This window comes from Pseudorasbora parva, chromosome 3, assembly GCF_024679245.1.
Source record: "Pseudorasbora parva isolate DD20220531a chromosome 3, ASM2467924v1, whole genome shotgun sequence".
NCBI classification, from domain to species: Eukaryota; Metazoa; Chordata; class Actinopteri; order Cypriniformes; family Gobionidae; genus Pseudorasbora; species Pseudorasbora parva.
The window spans coordinates 14348629-14368079 of record NC_090174.1 but is presented as its reverse complement, the minus strand read 5'-3'; the positions used below and the strand labels follow the sequence as shown (position 1 = coordinate 14368079).

Below are 19451 nucleotides of genomic sequence, written 5' to 3'. Positions count from 1 at the left end.
AGCATTTGCTCAAGTCTGATTTTAGTTTTACATTTATAACATTTAGCATTAATCTTTAAGTTTGGATTTAGTTTGATTTTTAACATTTAACTTTTAAATTGTTTACCATGATTTACATTTTTAATTTTTGTTTATCAACATGTGATAAAAAGGGGGGAGTGTTGTGGCAAAATGCAAATCTTGGTATAGCCATATGTTTACCTTCCGATGGTGTGAGATATGCAGTACATGACATACGTGTACCATGAGCTATACATGGGCTACGTGGCATCCTGACTTAAACAACGGCCTGTATGGAAATGTACTGAGGGGGGAGGATGCTGCCAACAGTATAAGAGATTGTGACTTCTGTTATGACTTCAGTGTACGCTTGATGTGGCCTTGTGGTTGCATCAACCGTGCCTCTTTCTTGCAAGGAACTTTTTTATGAACCTTTATAATTATAATTGGCTAATGTTTGTCTCTTATTCAGTGAGGCGACGGAGTTAATTATTTTGCCATTACATAACCAACACACCCAAACATCCATCTGATCTAAAAGAAACTGATTCATCATACCAAGCAATTTTCTTCCATTTCTCCACAGTCCAGTTTGGATGACCACGTGCCCATTGTAGTTAGTTTTGGCCTTGGACAGAGGACATCATGAGAACTTTGGCCGTGGCTACGCACAAACTGAAATGCGCTGTGTGTTCTGACACCTTTCTATTATGGGCAAAATCAAGCTTTTCAGCAATCTCAGCTCAACCAGCAATCTCAGCTCAACCGTTGTCCTGTGTCTTACTTTTGGTAGGTACTACTAACCACTGCATACCTACGCTCACTACGCAAGCTGCGTAGGGCCCCGCAATTTACTCAAGGCCCCGCCTCCCCCTCGTGTCAAAGCGTGTCAATCAATGTTGTAAACAAACACTGATGATAAAATTAAGCGGAATTATCCTTCTGGCCATGAAAAGAGGGAAAAAACACCACGAGAGTGAATTGCAGGAACAGCAATCAGGTAAACTCGTGTTCTCTCCTCTCCAAGTTTGATGTCAGCAAATAACAGTAACGTTAAGATGATGTGCATCTCTCTTCTGTTGTCTTGCTAAGCTGGACTGGCAGGCTATGCGTCTCTTGGTCTGTCTAGCTAGCTAATGCCATCCGCTTTCATGGCTGTGTTCTGTGTCTTTGTGCCTCAGAAAAAAAATTAAGGTTGTTTTTGTGTTTTTTTTTTTTTTTTGATAAACGGCAACGGTGTTTGTTTACTGCAGCTCGGAAAAGATCCGCGTCGCGCATGAACATGCGTTCATATGCACCTGCACGAAACAAAACGTGTATTTTCCAGCAGAAATATCTGTGTGGATACCAGACCGACAGTATATGGGCATGATGGTCCTCCTCCTCATCATAAGTGCACATAGGCTACATAACAAGACAATGATTATAGTCTTAGTCAATGTTTAGTTACAACTCTAAGTACTGCACAAATTATGCAAGATGGAAAGCAATGTATTGACAATTTGACATTGATTGAATATTGATTTATAGACTATATTGACTGTAAAATGGAAATAAAAATATTAATTAGCTGGACATACTGGTCAATATGGATGCACATCCCTCAGTAAATAATAACAATAAATCAAATATTGCTTTAACATGCATAATATAAAACACAGTTGCATCCTATGGCAAGCCATTTTAGATTTTATTTATTCACAATTTATGCATTTTTAATGTCAATAAATAAATGTTCACTATTTACGATATGAATTCTTGATATTAGGTATGGAATTTTTACTAGTAACAATATCTTTTTGATATCGGGGATTACATGTTCACTTGTAAAAAAGTGAATTCTTGATATCAACAATGATGTCATCACTCACAGAGATTCTTGATATCTGAATCACTAGTTCACTAGTTAAACATTACAAGAGCCAAGCCATAGTATAAATAGTATTTTATTTAAAAATGTACAAATGGAAATCTGGCGGAGTTTGAATGGGTCTGATGCTGCTTATAAAATGTATCTATAATTTGCAAATGCTATGCTTAAGTTTGTACGTAGGAGATGCTGGATCATCTGCCAGTACAAGCACAGACCCAGATGATCCACATCCAGTACAAGCACAGACCCAGATGATCCTCAGCCAGTACTAGCATAGACCCAGATGATCCTCAACCAGTACTAGCACAGACCCAGATGATCCCGAGCCAGTACTAGCACAGACCCAGATGATCCTGAGCCAGTACTAGCACAGACCCAGATGATCCCGAGCCAGTACTAGCACAGACCCAGATGATCCTGAGCCAGTACTAGCACAGACCCAGATGATCCCGAGCCAGTTACTAGCACAGACCCAGATGATCCTGAGCCAGTACTAGCACAGACCCAGATGATCCCGAGCCAGTGCTAGCACAGACCCAGATGATCCTGAGCCATTACTAGCACAGACCCAGATGATCCACACCCAGCCTCAGCCAGTACTAGCACAGACCCAGATGATCCTCAACCAGTACTAGCACAGACCCAGATGATCCTGAGCCAGTACTAGACAGACCCAGATGATCCACACCCAGCCTCAGCCAGTACTAGCACAGACCCAGATGATCCCGAGCCAGTACTAGCACAGACCCAGATGATCCTCAACCAGTACTAGCACAGACCCAGATGATCCTCAACCAGTACTAGCACAGACCCAGATGATCCTGAGCCAGTACTAGCACTGACCCAGATGATCCTCAACCAGTACTAGCACAGACCCAGATGATCCCGAGCCAGTACTAGCACAGACCCAGATGATCCTGAGCCAGTACTAGCACAGACCCAGATGATCCACACCCAGCCTCAGCCAGTACTAGCACAGACCCAGATGATCCTGAGCCAGTACTAGCACAGACCCAGATGATCCTCAACCAGTACTAGCACAGACCCAGATGATCCCGAGCCAGTTACTAGCACAGACCCATATGATCCCGAGCCAGTACTAGCACAGACCCAGATGATCCCGAGCCAGTACTAGCACAGACCCAGATGATCCTGAGCCAGTACTAGCACAGACCCAGATGATCCCAAGCCAGTACTAGCACAGACCCATACAGCCAGATTCACCAACAGTAAAGCCGTCTTCAGCAAGTATTATTAAGATTCTATAGAAAATACTCTTCAATAGTGTTTGTTTGAACCTCATTCTTGACTGTTTTGTTCAAAGGAGGTAGGATTGTATTGGGAGCACTACATACCTACATGCATGCATGCATACATACATACATACATACATACATACATACATACATACATACATACATACATACATACATACATACAGTGCACAAAATATATTGCCGAAAGTTTTGGGACATCTGTCTTTACATGCACATGAACTTTAATGACATTCCATTCTTAATCCGTAGGGTTTAATATAGTGTTGTTGGCCCACCCTTTGCAGCTGTAACAGCTTCAACTCGGTTGGGAAGGCTTTCCACAAGGTTTAGGAGTGTGTTAATGGGAATTTTTGACCATTCTTTATAATTTATATAATATCTTCTATTATATATAATAGCTTCTTTAATAGCTCATTTATAATAATATATTCAGTATTACATAGAAATCTAGTATCAAATATAATTCCTTTGAAGTTTTGGTGCTTTATGTAATGTTATATAGTGAAATTGATAAAACCCATTTGACATTTGTGTTGGCTACAGGCCACCCAGGCACAATACAGACTTTATCAGATAATTTGCTCATTTTCTATCAGAATTAGTACTGGCTGCAAATAAAGCACTAATTGTTGGTGATTTTAATATCCATGTAGACAATGAAAAAGACGCATTGGGATTGGCATTTAGAGACAATCTAAACTATTGGAGTCAGACAACACGTATAAGGACCCACTCATCGTCGTAATTATACTTTAGATCTAATACTGTCCCATGGAAAAAAATATTGGTACTGTTGAAATTCTGCAGCAGAGCGATGATATCTCAGATCATTACCATAGCATCATGTATTAATTTAGCTAAATCTGCCAAGCCATCTCCCTCGCTTCAATTATGGCAGGACTATCACTGCTTCGACTAAAGATTGCTTTGTAAATAATCTTCCTCATCAGTTCCATCTCCTCAGCATTACAGATAGCCTAGAGGAACTTGATGTTGCAACAGAAACTACTGACTCTCTCTTTTCCAGCACTTTAGACACAGTTACTCCCCAGCGCTTAAAGAAGGTTAAAGAAAATAGTCCAATGCTGTGGTACAACGAGCTCACCCGGGCCCTTAAAAAAGCAGCCAGAGAAATGGAGCACACAGCTGGAAGAAAACAAAACTGGAGGTTTTTCGTAATTTGTGGAAAGAGCATTATTGCATACAGAAAGGCTGTAAAAACTGCTAGATCTGCTTATTTCTCAACTCTCTTAGAAGAAAACAAACACAACCCTAGGTATTTATTTGCTACAGTGGCTAAATTAACCAAAAATAAAGCTTCAGCTTCTGATATTTGTAATCTGCACAGCAGTTATGACTTTCAAGAGGCGTGTTGTGAGTCTTCAGTGAAAATCTTAACAGTATGAAAATATTTATATATAAACAGTCTTCATAATTCTGCATGGAATGTAGTGTGTGTAAAAGTAACATACTTTTATAGATGAGATGGTGCCCTCTGCTGTTTATTCATGCACTTTGAATGTGTCCACAAGAGAAGAGATAGAGAGTTTAGGCAGTTTGGCCATTTTTGTTTTGTGGCAGGGACCAACGTAGGTGATACGTGTCCACATGGATGGCAGGACTCAAGGTTTCCCAGCAGAACATATTCCAAAGCATCACACTGCCTCCCCCTGCTTGCTGTCTTCCCATAGTGCATCCTGGTGTCATGTGTTCCCCAGATAAGTGACATACACACATACCCGGCCATTCACGTGATGTAAAAGAAAATGTGATTCATTATACCAGGCTACCTTCTTCCATTGCTCTGTGGTCCAGTTCTGATGCTCATGGCATGTTGGCGCTTTTGGCGGTGGACAGGGGTCATCATGGGCACCCTAATTGGTCTGCGGCTATGCAGCCCCATACGCAACAAACTTTGATGCACTGTGTATTCTGACATCTTTCTATCAGAACCAGCATTAACTTCTTGAGCTACAGTGGCTTGTCTGTTTGATTGGACCACACGAGCCAGCATTTTCTCCCCACGTGCATTACTGAGCCATGACCGCCCATGACCCTGTCGCCAGTTCTGAGATATACTGACCACTGTGGACCAGAACAAGAGCTTCACCCCACAAGAGCTGAAGTTTTGGTGATTTTCTGACCCAGTCGCCTAGCCATCACAATTTGACCCTTGTCAAACTCGCTCAAATCTTTACGTTTGTCCATTTTTCCTGCTTCTAACACATCAACTTTAAAGGTACCATGGTATGACATTTTTATTTTATGAGGTTTTTCAACATTAATATGAGTTCCCCTAGCCTGAATATTGTCCCCAAGTGGCTAGTTCTGGCTGTCTTTCTCAGCCTTTGAGAAAATGAGAGCCCAGATGAGCTGATCTTGAATTCTCCTGTTATGGCGTCATACCAGGAAAGGTTTCCTCCCCTTCCTCTGCTTTGCCCGCCCAGAGAATTAGTAGAGAATGGATTCAGTTTATCAGTCACGATGTCAGCAGCACAGGCTTTACCATATGGCTTTACCCCCACAAACAATGAGTAACAATGTTCATTAATGCCTGACCTGGGATCAGTGAGTTCTGATGTGTAGCTAATCATTAAAGTTCACACAGAACCACCGCTGGCCGTCTTGATGTATCAGTGAATCAAGCCAGTGACTAAAACAATCAACTTCACGTCATTTCTGTTAGTAGCATAAAACAAATCTGTTACTTAAATTAATAAACTACAGAGAGCGATCAAAGAACACTCTTTATAATGTTCGGATCGGTCAATCACACGTATATCTCAGTGCACACTTGCCCAAACTGCTGTTTGAATGACGCTTCTCTAGTAATTATGCTCAACAGAAGTTCTTACTGTATTCATGTCGATGTTGTGTTTGCTGTTAGCTGTGGTGAAAGCATTTTGTGAGAGAAATAACGTTGCAAAGTTCACTCGTGTTTATTCGGAGCTCTCAGATACAAACAAAATAAACTCACGCTCTCAACAACTCGGTACAATAACACTTCCTCAGCAATCTGTCCCCAGCTCTGTCTCTCTCTGTCCCTCTCTCAACTGGCAGTGAGTGCTGCAGCAGCTGCTTGTGCCTGACTAAACCACGCCCCATCCACAAACGTAATCTCATTTCGCCTCTTGAAACCGAGCATTCCAGCCAGAGGGCTAATATCAGTATAGAAAAAATGCCTTTTATTTCTAAATTGACATTTTTGATGTAAAAACCATAACAATATAAGTACACCTCAGAAAACATTATAAAATAATAAAAGAATCCATGCCATGGGACCTTTAAGGACAAAATGTTTACTTGCTGCCTAATAAATTCCACATAATGAAGAGATAATCAGTGTTATTCACTTCAACTGTCAGTGGTCATTATGCTATACCTTATCAAAGAATTCAAATGGGTCGATATGTTTGTTGTCTGCGCGGACTCGCGCATATGATCCATGCTGCGCTCTCGTGTCTGTAGTCTAAATTTAGACCAGAGCCGTTGGTGGGTGTGCGCTGCTGCGGTGTGTGAAACTAATGTGAAAACAGACTTTATTCGCATATTTACACTGAATCATTTCCTATCACATATATATTGTGTTATGTGCCTTTCACCATGTAGAAATTAGTAAATGTGTGTTAACAACTGACCGATTTTAGCCACAGCTTCAGCAATGTAGGGGGCAGGCTTTAGATTCTAGAGCACATTTTGATTGGACAGAAGATTTGACGAGAAAGTGAAGTCTGCGATGATATCACAGATGAGATTTGTTTTAACGGAAGTGGGAGACTGTACATTTTGAATGCTTATATCTTCTAAATGCAAATTTTGCCATAGTTTTGGAACATACCAGCTTATTCATAACTTTAAGGCTAACACAGTCATATTAAAAGATAAAAAACTTCAATTTTGATTTCAGTGGACATTTAAGATGGATAATATTAGGAATACATTTATAACCATGCAGCTGTCTACTACAGTTTCACATCAGATCATTGTCACTGAGGAAAAATTACACTCATTCACTGCTATAGGAGGTGAAGATTTGTCTAAACTTGGTAAATCATCAAAATCAACAACATGTATGCTTGATGCCGACTAAGCTATTAAAAGAGCTTCCAGAGTTCATAGATCCTCTTCTTAACATCATTAATTCATCCTTGACATTAGGATATGTACCAAAAACTTTTAAATTGGCTATAATTAAACCACTTATTAAAAAACCACAACCTGATCCTACAGATTTAGTCAATTACAGGCCAATCTCAAATCTACCATTTCTGTCAAAAATACTAGAAAAGGCAGTGTCTTCACAATTATGTTCCTTTTTAGAAATAAATGGTATCTGTGAGGATTTCCAGTCAGAATTTAGACCGTATCATAGTACTAAGACTACTCTCATCTGAGTTACAATTGATTTTCTCTAATCATCTGATCGTGGTTGTATCTCTTTATTAGTGTTACTCGATCTTAGCACTGCATTCGACACATCGACCACAACATCCTTTTGAATAGAGAATTCGAAAATTATGTTGGCATTAGTGGAATTGCATTGGCATGGTTTAAATCATACTTATCTGACAGTTATCAGTTTGCTGCAGTAAATGAAGAGATGTCACACCGATCACAAGTTCAGTATGGAGTACCACAAGGCTCAGTGTTAGGGCCGTTTCTTTTCACCCTGTATATGCTACCACTGGGAGATATCATTAGGAAGCATGGGGTTAGTTTTTCATTGTTATGCTGACGATACTCAGCTCTATATTTCTTCACGCACTGACAAAACTTACCAAATCAAGATTAATGGAATGCATAGCTGATATAAAAAATTGGATGAGTAATTTCCTGCAACTTAATTCAGAAAACAGTTTATTTTTAATTATTGGACAAAAAAAAAAAAAAAAAAACACAAGTAGTAACCTAGACCTCGTTGTCAGTGAGGAACCTAGGTTTGCTCTTTGATACCAATCTTTCATTTGAAAGCCATGTTTCTAGCATCTGTAAAACTGCATTCTACCATCTTAAACATATATCTAAATTACGGCACATGCTTTCAATGCAAAATGCTGAACAGTTAGTACATGCCTTCCTGAGCTAAAGGCTAGATTATTGTAATGCTCTACAGGGTGGTTGCCCTGCTCATTTTATTAAAAAAACCCGCAGATGGTCCAAAAACGCAGCAGCTGGAGTTCTTACTAGAACCAGGAAGTACGATCATATTAGTCCAGTTCTACTGTCAACACTGTGTAGTCAACACTGCACTGGTCACTATTAAACATTGCATACATTTTAAAATTTTACTTTTATTTACAAAGCACTAAATGGTTTAGCTCCCGAGTACTTGAGCGAGCTCTTAACACATTATACTAAACCACGTCGATTGCGGTCTCAAAACTCTGGCCAGTTGATAATAACTAGAATATCCAAATCAACTGCATCAAGGTCGATGATCCTTTTCCTATTTAGCACCTAAACTCAGAAGCAGTCTTCCTTGCATTGTTCGGGAGGCAGACACACTTAGTTTGTCAGTTTAAATCTAGACTAAAAACGCACCTCTTTACTATGGCATACACATAGAACATTTTTAACTTTCATTATTCAAATCAATTGACTGATTGACTACGTTTACATGGACAACAATACTCCGATATTAATCTGATTAAGACAATACTCTGATTAAGAGGCTACCATGTAGACAGCGATTTCTAATTACCTTAATCTGATTAAAGTCATAATCTAACTAAACATAAATCGGATTAAGACATGTGGAGTATGCCTATTTTAGTCGCATTATCAGAGACATGTACACACCTTAATCTAACTATTAATGTCATGTCGGAGATTTCACCGCATTTTTTGACAGGACACATACCGTTACGCACAACAGGGAAGTGCAGAGGGGAGGCTTTGTGGGTTCGAGCCTCTGCCCTTTTTGAAAATTAATCAAAAGTGCCCCTTTCAACAATCATCGATAATATTGTGGCCAATAAAACATAATTGGGATTATACTTAATATAACAACGTGTACAAAACAGTAACAAATAGTGGAAAAGTCGCGTTTATCTTTTACGGATCTGTCAGTCTGAAAAGTCGTTGCCATAAACGTCGTTGCTATGGGCGGTGTGTGTTTTACTTGACTGTTCATTGTGAACACTGCGTCCTCTCTCTCTATTTTTATTTTTGTTGTTCAATGCTCATTGTAAAAGTAAAATACAATAAGTTTGTATCTGTAATCGCTAACCAGATGGGTCATTCAGTGAACGCCTGTGGCTCGATGGCAGGAAAAACAATCCAAAGAGTCATGATTTTTAAACCTTTTTCATAATTAATCAAAGCTATTATTTTAAATGTAGGCTGTCAATAAGGAGGAAAGAGGGGCAGTGTCTCTTCAAAAAAAAAAAAAAAAGAGGCAATACATATTACAAAAATAAATCAACGTAAATGTAGATATAAAACATTATAAAAACGCATGTTTTGTTATACTTCTTAATGTAAAGTAACACTGTCCAACAGCGACACCCGCAGGTGAAGTTAGCGGGTTTACTGAGCCCATAAAATTAACACACCTGCCAAAGTCACGCTATGATTGGATGTTGGAGAACATAGCGTGGCATGGGGACGTAATGACGTGCCATAATCGATCTATGTTCTAGCACATGTAAAACGGGAACATGAACGGAGTACTCTAAAAGCAACTCATGTAAACACCTTAATCAGAATATTGTCTTATTTAGAATAAGGTCAATAATTAGATTACTGCTGTCCATGTAAACGTAGTCATTGTTAGGCTGCATTAACTAGGTCAGCCGGAACAGGGAACACTTCCTATAACACCTGATGTACTCGTTACATCATAAGAAGAATGGCATCTACGCTAATATTAGTCTCTCTTTTTATCCTGAGGTTTACTGCAGTCAGCCGGATCCGGGCCGTATCCAGATCAGATGGTGGACCTGCGCCCAGACATGACCAGCGCATCAATGGAGTGTCAGCAGAGACCGTGTCAGTTAGTGTCTCCTCTGAATTTGCCTCACGGACACGTCATCCTCAATAAACCCGTCTCCAACGTGACGACTCCGATCTTTCGAATATTCCTATTCAATAATAGTTTACTCAACACTTCATCCTAAATAAACCTGTCTCTTGCACGATACCTCAAACTTTCGAATATTCCAAACTAATATGATTTCTGACCTGTAAGGTTGCCAGAATAATAATCATAAACTGTTTGTAAATAGGCCAGAGGAGAACTGGCACCCTGACCTGAGTCTGGTTTCACCTACGGTTTATTTTTCTCCATCATGCCCTGATGGAGTTTTGATTCCTTACCACTGTCGCCTTTAGCTTGGCTTGCTCAGTTGGGGACACTAAAATTTCGATATAAGTTTTCAACTAAATATCCAAATAAATCGAATTACTAAATTAACTATATTACTGATATGCCCACATTGTCACTATATGATAATTTAAAAGATCTCATAACATCACCGCTTTCTCCAGAACGACTGCTGAATCAGATTTTGTTACAAAATTGTCCTGTTTAACACTGTGAAACTGCTTTGAAACAATCGTCATTGTAAAAGCGCTATATAAATAAAGTTGACTTGACTTGACATTAAATCTATAATCCTGTGACATTTCCCCCCTTTCAAAAATACTAATTTGATCTTTCTGATGAGATTTTTTGGCAAGTGACTTGTTGACAGTGACTTGTGACAGTGTTGTTTGTCCACATTGTTTAACCTGAGGCAAGTTTCTCTCAGACTTTTCAGTATGTTTTATGTTTATACTTATGTTTATACCAAATATTATGGTTTGGGAAAAAAACCCATAATTTTTTTTACATTTTGTTTCTTGGTACAAACAAAAAATTTCTGTGAATGATGTGTTGCGGTGCAATGGTGCAATTCAAGTCAAGATTATTATTTGCACTGATCTTCAACCTCATATACAGATCCTTCTCAAAAAATTAGCATACTGGGATAAAGTTCATTATTTTCCATAATGTAATTATAAAAATTAAACTTTCTTATATTTTACATTCATTGCACACCAACTGAAATATTTCAGGTCTTTTATTATTTTAATACTGATGATTTTGGCATAGAGCTCATGAAAACACAAAATTCCTATCTTAAAAAATTAGCATATCATGAAAAGGTTCTCTAAACGAGCTATTAACCTAATCATCTGAATCAACTAATTAACTCTAAACACCTGCAAAAGATTCCTGAGGCTTTTAAAAACTCCCAGCCTGGTTCATTACTCAAAACCGCAATCATGGGTAAGACTGCCGACCTGACTGCTGTCCAGAAGGCCATCAATGACACCCTCAAGCAAGATGGTAAGACACAGAAAGAAATTTCTGAACGAATAGGCTGTTCCCAGAGTGCTGAATCAAGGCACCTCAGTGGGAAGTCTGTGGGAAGGAAAATGTGTGGAAAAAAATGCTGCACAACGAGAAGAGGTGACTGGACCCTGAGGAAGATTGTGGAGAAGGACCGATTCCAGACCTTGGGGGACCTGCGGAAGCAGTGGACTGAGTCTGGAGTAGAAACATCCAGAGCCACCGTGCACAGGCGTGTGCAGGAAATGGGCTACAGGTGCCGCATTCCCCAGGTCAAGCCACTTTGGGCTACAGAGAAGCAGCACTGGACTGTTGCTCAGTGCTCCAAAGTACTTTTTTCAGATGAAAGCTCATTTTCTCATGTCATTCGGAAATCAAGGTGCCAGAGTCTGGAGGAAGACTGGGGAGAAGGAAATGCCAAAATGCCTGAAGTCCAGTGTCAAGTACCCACAGTCAGTGATGGTCTGGGGTGCCATGTCAGCTGCTGGTGTTGGTCCACTGTGTTTTATCAAGGGCAGGGTCAATGCAGCTAGCTATCAGGAGATTTTGGAGCACTTCATGCTTCCATCTGCTGAAAAGCTTTATGGAGATGAAGATTTCGTATTTCAGCACAACCTGGCACCTGCTCACAGTGCCAAAACCACTGGTAAATGGTTTACTGACCATGGTATTACTGTGCTCAATTGGCCTGCCAACTCTCTTGACCTGAACTCCATTGAGAATCTGTGGGATATTGTGAAGAGAAAGTTGAGAGACGCAAGACCCAACACTCTGGATGAGCTCAAGGCCGCTATCGAAGCATCCTGGGCCTCCATAACACCTCAGCAGTGCCACAGGCTGATCGCCTCCATGCCACGCCGCATTGAAGCAGTCATTTCTGCAAAAGGATTCCCGACCAATATTGAGTGCATAACTGAACATAATTATTTGAAGTTTGACTTTTTTTGTATTAAAAACACTTTTCTTTTATTGGTCGGATGAAATATGCCAATTTTTTGAGAATTTGGGGTTTTCATGAGCTGTATGCCAAAATCATCAGTATTAAAACAATAAAAGACCTGAAATGTTTCAGTTGTTTTGCAATGAATCTAAAATATATGAAAGTTTAATTTTCATCATTACATTATGGAAAATAATGAACTTTATCACAATATGCTAATTTTTTTAGAAGGACCTGTATATGATTTAACTGAATAAACATGGCACAAGACAGTTTAGACAAGAAAGATCTTTTCATTAAAAGTAGGAAATAGTTTAGTTTTGACAACCCTGAGACAACTAGTTCGGTCACCCCTACAGCAAAGGTCATACAACCAACTACTATGTCAAAGTTGAAATAGACTAATGTACTTGAAAAGATCTGTTGGGGCCTGAGGTGAGAACATTTGACTTCTTTAAATTTTGGCAGGGACCCTTTTCCTTAGAATGACCTTATTATTTAAAATAAGTCTGTTTCAGTGAATCACCCAATGATTAGTTGAAGTGAAAACACTGAAATAAAGGGGGAAGTGCTGCTAAGGTGGAGCGAGGAGGGGCCTTGAGCTGCACACCTTCTTGACGTGCCATATATGGACTTTGCTCTTACTTCACCTGTGTTTTCAATCATTCTTTCTGCATCTTCGGGATCTCACACACACATACAGGCTCCAGCACGATATTGCTGCAGTATGGTGAGTTTATGCATATAAACATCAGAACAAAATTCTCTGTACAGTTAGGTAGCCTATAACCTATTTGTCTAACATTCCGGTAAACAGTATAACTTTTTAAAAGGTTACTATGTCATGCTATACTTTATCTTAATCTTTAATCATTGGCTGTGTTTTCCCTTTTGTTCATATATAGGCCAAACAGTAGCTTATCAGAGACTGTAATGCAGTAAAGTCACGCAATTATCAGCTGACAGGTTACTGTATGCAAGACAGCAAAATATAAGCACCATTTATGGAAATACAGTGGCCCTAATATTACACTGTAAAAAAAATATTGTTGGTTTAACCTAAAAAAGTAAGTAACCTGGTTGCCTCAAAATTTTGAGTTTATTGAAATTAAAAATTTGAGTTGATACAATGAAGGAATAAATAAATAGATACTCAAAATATTATTGTATTTGAACCACATAAAAAAACGTGATAAATGTTTCACTGCGTCTTCACAAATAAAACACAATTACCCAATATGCTTACAAAATCTTTTAATAATATTTGAATAACGGTTGTCAATTCTCAAAAATGTTCATCGTATTAACTCAAATTTTTTAATTTCAATGAACTCTAAATTTTAAGGCAACCAGGTAACGTATTTTTTAAATATTTTTTTACAGCCAGACTTAAAACATATGAATATCATTGCAGTAGATACAGGACAAAAAGAGTTTTTTATGTATTTAAAGCACCTGAGAAGCAGAGTACTTTCATGCAGAATGTACTATTAGGTAGCGAAACATGTCATCCTAAATGTTGTCAATACTTGCATCTGTTCTAGGAAAAAATTGAGACTGCTAAAAGTGAGACAGAAGAGGTGAAAGTCACTATGCTGAAAAATGCAAATGGAGCAGGAGAACTCAAGGATGTCAGGCAAAAAGCTGAAAAGCCTCAGTGCACCGTGAGTCTCCTTAGTGTATACCAAATCAAATTAAAGGTGCTGTATGTAAGTTTTTGACTGTGCTAAAGATTTCCAGATATTTAGCAAACATGCTAAGTTTCTCGTTTCTCTGACAGACAATGCTACAGACAGTTATTGTACTTCTGGCTGTTGGAGTTCCATGTCAGAATGTCTGTTTTTGTTTTGGTCTGTGCGATAACGCAATGCTATCTCATAACCAATTTGTATGAGTTGGCTAATTCGTACAAATTTGTATGACCTCACTCGTATGAATTAGTATGATACAGTGATGGGTAGGTTTTAGGGGCAGGGTTAGGCGTAGGTAATTCATACAAAATCATTTGTTCTGTCTGGACCACTTCTGTCAAAGTGACAGACAATTAGCATATAGTTTAGATTGGCGGTATGGTTCTGTTCTGGGCAAGAACTCCCTGTGCATCCATGCAGCCTATCATGGATCAGATTAGGGAAAGCAGTGATAAACCCCCCTAGGGTAAACAGAACAGAACCAACAATATATCGCAGATAGCATTATTGTCAATATTAAAATGTACAACCTAATTTGGGAATTTAGTCTGATTCAGAGGGCATCAGGATACCAAATCCTGACTGACGAGAGGAGGAGCTGGGGACAGAGGAGAGGAGAAATGTGATATCAGCTGATAATACTGAAGGAGCTTATGCATGCTGTGATAGACGTCATATTCCTATAGGTAGACGTGATCAGCTGACAGTCAGCTGATGCGAGCTTGACTAATGTGACCTGCCAGCAGAGGTGGACAGTAACTAAGTAATTTAACTTAAGTACACTTTTCTGTACTTTACTTGAGTATTTTTTTTCTTCTGGAAACGTATTAATTTAACTTCACTACATCTGAAAGACAAATATAGTACTTTTTACTCCACTACATTTCTATCAAGGTCCTCAAAGTCCAAAATCATTTCTGTTTTCTGTTTTCTGTTTTTTTAAGTCAGCCGATGATATTATTAATCTTTAAAATGTTTTCTTTTAGCCATACCAGCAATCACTCTTATAGGATTATGTAGTTACTCCATTTTTTTTGGTCGGTTCCTTGGCACAGTGTGGCCATGGCCATAATTAGAAAGTATGTTTATTTTTTCTGAAAATATTAAAGATTAGTTTAGTTGGCATACACTTGATGCATGTCTCATAAAATAAAATAAAAAATGTAAATGCCTGGGAGATAGAGAAGAGCAAACAGTTGGGAGAATAGCGGATGTGTATCAGAGTATTGGATCCGTACTTTCTGCCTTAAAGTGACAGCCGCTTTGTAAAGGTCTTTGTAACTTTTATAGTATTGGAATGAGTTTAAGTTGTATATGCTAGCATGTCATGGAGCATCATGAAATGGCTTAAAACATCATGATGGCATAATGTGCATTTATACAATGCAGCAATAATAAAATAATGCGTTGACATAAAAAAATAATTTACGTTTGATACTTAAGTACTTTAAAAGGTTTTACTCTTTACCTTGTAATGGAGTCATATTTAACCAGTAGTACTGTAACTTTTATTCCAGTAATAGACTTCTGCCTGCCAAAACTAATGCTATATGCTGGATAATTGACCAACTCGTCAAATACGTAAGATTTTGCAAAAATTGTACGAGTGCGGTTGTACAAATTAATACGAATTAGCCACCTCGTAAAATATGTGCAAATTGCTGTGAGATCAGGTTAGATAGTCTGGCTATCAGCAGACCATGTTCAATTTAAAAATGAACATTGATCTGCAGAGTCTACTCTGTATTTTTACTGCACAAGAGGCGTGATCAACTGGCATTATTCGAATAACTCTGTATGCAATTGGATAGTCCTTCAACCAATCAGACTACAAGAGGCGTGATCAACGGGCAATGACCCATTGCTTCTCTCTCCAGCATCATGTTAAACCCGCCAATAGCGGGCCAGGTGGATAAGCCAGTCTGTGATTGGTTCCTGCAAAAGTGTAACAGAAGCAGTAGAAATTAATCTTTAGGTTTCCAGACTGAGTTGTCGGGCAAAATCAAATCCCTGGCAGATCAGGCTGGGTTTACCCAGTCTAGTTAGATACCACATGTTGCCAGTTTACCCAATTGTATTTGGACACCACAGGTTGACATCTGGCAGAAAATAGCGTATTGCTGCTGCCATAGAAGCCAGCAAACACACTGGCTCAGAGATTGCAGATTCTACCTGACCTAAAAAGCCTCGGCATCCATCAAAAAATCTCTATCAACAGAGTCACATTAAAACGCGGAAAAATCAACTCATCAACTTAAGTGTGTAAGTCTCATCGCCTTCCATTGTTAATTGCGCACGTCCTCAAACTGACAACCTGCTTGAGCATGGAGTCTGTGGATGGGGGGGGGGAGGGGGAGCAGGACTGCAGTATCCATCTCAACCACTAACTGTTAATCTTACATACAGCCCCCTTAATATGTAATCTTATATTTATTAAAATATTACAATTAGATATGGATGTATTTTTATTTAAGCCTATTGAAAGAGCTCAAGGTTTGTCTCAAATGTTCTCTAAACAGGCATACTGGAATAAACTGAACATATACACAATATTTATCACAGTTTTCTGTGAAACGTAAAGGATAACTTTACACACTTTTAAATTACATGTTAAAGAATCATAATCTTCATATCCAGTTCTGTTTTTATTTTAATTTCAGAAAAGAAATGTTAAGGAACCTGCAGCAAAGCTGAAAGAAAATCAGAAGATGGGGTATCTGCGGGCCAATAAAGGACTCGTAGCGACTGTGCTGATTTCAGCTGTTATTATATTCACGGTTGTGGTTGCCATGCTTGTCTCTAAAGAAACAGAAAGGCACAGTCACTCAGAAGTGTACAATGCCACAGAAATCCCATAGCAACAACTGCAGTGTGACACATCTGTTTGTTTTAGTAAATTATTATGTTTTATGTTGTAAAGTTACATCTGATCTAACATGACATTATATTTTCTGTTTTAAACATACTTAAAGGGGAAATTCACCAAAAAATGGAAATTTTGTCATTTTTGTCAATACAATACAAGTCAGAGGATCCTATTTACAACAACGATAGACCCTATTTAAAAATCCCTAGTCTAAAAATATCCCACAGAAGAAAGAAAATTATGCAGGTTAGTACGGAACCCCTAAAGTGACATGATGATAGGGAGAAAAAACATGAGAGGAAAAATAATTTTCTCATCATGTGTTTTCTCCCCATCACCATGTCCCTTTATGGTCTCCATAGTTTTACGAATGGTTGTATTAAGACAATGATTTAAACACTCCATTGGGAAAAAAGCTTTTTTTTTTTTTTTGGTCTTCTTTCCCCCCCCTCTAAGCTCATTAGTCTCACTTTGTCATATAAACAATACTTGGCAGGAAAGGCTATAAAAAACACATTCCCCATGAAAATTGTGCTGATAGTTTGGTATGTAAACACTAAAAAGGAGATGTGACTGGAAGCAAGGGCGTTTTCTGAGGTCAAGTGTACTTTTTATTCTGTACACATTTTTTTTGTTGTTGCTGTGATTACAAAGGAGTCATCTCAAAGACATGCTTTATTTGAGGCTAAAGATCGTATATAAAAAGCACTTATCAGCATTACCAATGTTTCTTGTGCACAACCAACTTTTTTATATTGGAAACCACAAGCTGTCACAGTCATGTTTGGTTCAAATGTAATTTCTGATGAATGTGAAAATAAATGCAGAAATCTATTATTTGTTATTATTGAGTCAGCTTCAGTGTTTTGACAAATCAGTTCACTCAATTTACTTCACATGGAGCCAGGAAGCCCTGTCTCTCCCTAACAGAAATTTTATTTCAGCAACAGTTTTTCCAGTATTATCATGCAAAACTATATATATATATATATATATATATATATATATATATATATATATAAAATTTATTTTTGCTTTTGTGACAGTATATTCTTCAGATAAAGGCTAAATTTAACTATTACAATGTTTTACAGTATTATTTGTTATGTGGCCTATTATGTAAATACACTTTGATATTGGTCAAAATATAAATACAAAACCACACAATATGAAATTTACATAGAATCGCTCTGCTCTGAAATGATTTTAACTTTGTTTAGGAATACACTCAATACAAACATTCAACTCTATTTTAATCCCCTTTCTGAGAAAGCAAAACAGAGAAGGAGACTAATAAGGGGTTGTTCACACAGAATGTTATTTTATTCCACTGTTCTGATTTTTAATTGTTGTGTAAACATGCTTTATATATATATGGGCAAAAGTGGGCACGTAAGCATCAGAACTGGACCACAGAGCAATGGAAGAATGTGGCCTAGTCTGATGAATCACGTTTTCTTTTACATCAAGTGGATGGTGTGTGTGTGTGTGTGTGTGTGTGTGTGTGTGTGTGCGTGTGTGTGTGTGTGTGTGTATCGCTTACCTGGGGAACACATGGCACCAGGATGCACTATGGGAAGAAGGCAGTGTGATGCTTTGGGCAATGTTCTGCTGGGAAAACTTGGGTCCTGCTTCCACGTGAATTGACACCTACCACCTAGCTAAGCATTGTTTTGTTGCAGACCATGTACACCCTTTCATGGAAACGGTATTACCTGGTGGCTTTGGCCTTTTCAGCAAGATCATGCACCCTGCCACAAAGAAAAAATGGTTCAGGAAGGGTTTGAGGAGCACAACAATGAGTTTGAGGTGTTGACTTGGCCCTCAAATTCCCCAGATCTCAATCCAATCGAGCATCTATGGTATATGCTGACCAAACAAGTCCGATATGGAGGCCCCACCTCGCAATTTACAAGACTTAAAGGATCTGCTGCTAACATCTTGATGCCAGATACCACAGCACCACTTCAGGGAGTGGAGTCCATGGCTTGATGGGTCAGGGCTGTTTTTGCAGCAAAAGGACACAATATTAGGAATAATGTTATGTAATTATAATGTAACATTTTTACTTTTGGGGGTTGAATAATGTTGAACATTAATGTTTAGAGTCAATTTTATAAACTTTACGTTCCCAGAATCCCTAAATGTGTATTAATAAACTTTCTATAGGCTATTACTGATGCCTTTGTTGATTTGTTTTCATACAATCTTGTTCTTGGCAGCAAAAGGTCTTGCAGGTCAAGGAGGTTGAATAATTTCGATTGCAACTGTTTATTGCATATGGATAAAGAGACTCCTGGGATATTTGGTTCCAGTCAGTAGCGAAAATATACATATTCATGAGCTTCCTCTTAATTGTTGTGGGCGTGTTCTTGAGGCAACGCGTAAAACATATAGTAAGTTTTTATAAAATAGTGTAGATGTACATCTTTAACCTAACAAAATCTGCGTCTTGTGGCTTATTGTTTT

At 38.5% G+C, this 19451-nt stretch overlaps 1 long non-coding RNA gene across 1 annotated transcript; it reads left to right on the top strand.

Annotated features, from left to right (window-relative positions):
• Window positions 1–12631: 12631 nt before the first annotated feature.
• On the top strand, window positions 12632–17826 carry LOC137071781 (uncharacterized). Its single transcript, XR_010904492.1, has 3 exons — window positions 12632–13155; window positions 13970–14089; window positions 16777–17826. It is a non-coding gene; the product is annotated as an uncharacterized lncRNA (long non-coding RNA).
• The last annotated feature ends 1625 nt before the right edge of the window (window positions 17827–19451 follow it).